General features: G+C 37.4%; 1 pseudogene; it reads right to left on the bottom strand.

Moving 5' to 3' along the window:
- Positions 1–338: 338 nt before the first annotated feature.
- Positions 339–439, bottom strand: LOC128775397 (U6 spliceosomal RNA; annotated as a pseudogene).
- Positions 440–1364: the final 925 nt, after the last annotated feature.

Raw genomic sequence — 1364 nt, 5'->3', positions numbered from 1 at the left:
CCTTAAGATTCATCCATGTTGTAGCAAGCGGCAGGATTTCCTTTTTTTTTTTTTAGCTGAATAATATCCCACTGCATGTGTATACCACATTTTCTTTACCCATTCATCTGTCCATGGATATTTGGATTACTTCTACCTCTTGGCTATCGTGAGTAAAGCTGCAATGAACTTGGATATGCAAATGTCTCTTTGAGATCCTACTTTGAGTCATTTTGGATATATACCCAGAAGGGGGATCATATGGTACTTCTATGTTTAATTTTTGAGGAATCTCCATAGCTGTTTTCCATAATGGCTGCATGATTTTTAATTCCCACCAACAGTGCATGAGGGTTCCAAAAAATATGGAATGCTTCGAGAATTTGCATGTAATCCTTGTATAGGGGCCATGCTGATCTTCTGTATTGTTCCAATTTTAGTATACGTGCTGCTGAAGCAACCACTAATCAAAAACTTTTGAGATAATTTTCATAACTTATTAATAAATCCCATGGGAGTGACAGCTTGAGTCTCCCAAATTTATAAAAACCGCATGTTTGAATAATTCATTTTAAGAGGAATCTGATAAATGGTCAAGGCAAAGTTACTAAAGGGAGCCCTCAAAGCATAGTCCCCAGACCGGATCATCAGCCTCATTTGGGAATGTGCTAGAAATGCAGATTCTTAGGCCCCACCCCAGACTTACTGACTCAGAAATTCTGTGGGTAGGATCCAGCAACTTGTTTTTTAAAAGCTTCCTAGTTTTTGAAGCATACTAAGGTTTGAAATGCTCTTTCGGTTATGATTTTATGGATCTTAAAAAGAATCCTGTAAGCTCTAAGACTTTTTCTACTGATGCTGGTAATGTCAATGAATATATTCCTTTCTGTTTTATTTTGCTTTTTGTTGTCTCTCTATCGCTTATTTGTTTGGTAAAACAGCCTTGCTGTAAGTATCAGTGACTTCAGGATTAAAAGCTAGCTTAGGCAGTAGTTTATAGTATAAACTGTAACAATATTAACTTCTTGGTCATTATGTATTCTGTAAAATGAGGAGACTAGACCAAAGATGGCGAATATCTGCCTTACACCACTTTTCCAGAGCCCAAGGCAGACATTGCTAATTGATCAAGACACTACCCCACCCAGCCCATGTAGAATCCTATAATCCTTCTTAACACAGCCCTACCAATGAATGAGACTTATGAGATGAAATCCATTTGCCACCACATAATCTTTATTGTCCCTTCTAGCTATGTCCTCAAATAATATGCACTCCAAACACTATCCATTCTAGGGTGTTCTCTAGAACTGTAAATAGTCAGTGAGCTTAGTTTCCTCAACTATAAGATACTACTAATGTTATCTACTTCATGGGGTGTCTTC

Source organism: Panthera pardus, unplaced genomic scaffold (genome assembly GCF_024362965.1).
Source record: "Panthera pardus isolate Hobbes unplaced genomic scaffold, ASM2436296v1 HiC_scaffold_7, whole genome shotgun sequence".
Lineage (NCBI taxonomy): Eukaryota > Metazoa > Chordata > Mammalia > Carnivora > Felidae > Panthera > Panthera pardus.
The sequence above is the reverse complement of the archived record's forward strand: the minus strand, read 5'-3'. Positions and strand labels throughout refer to the sequence as shown.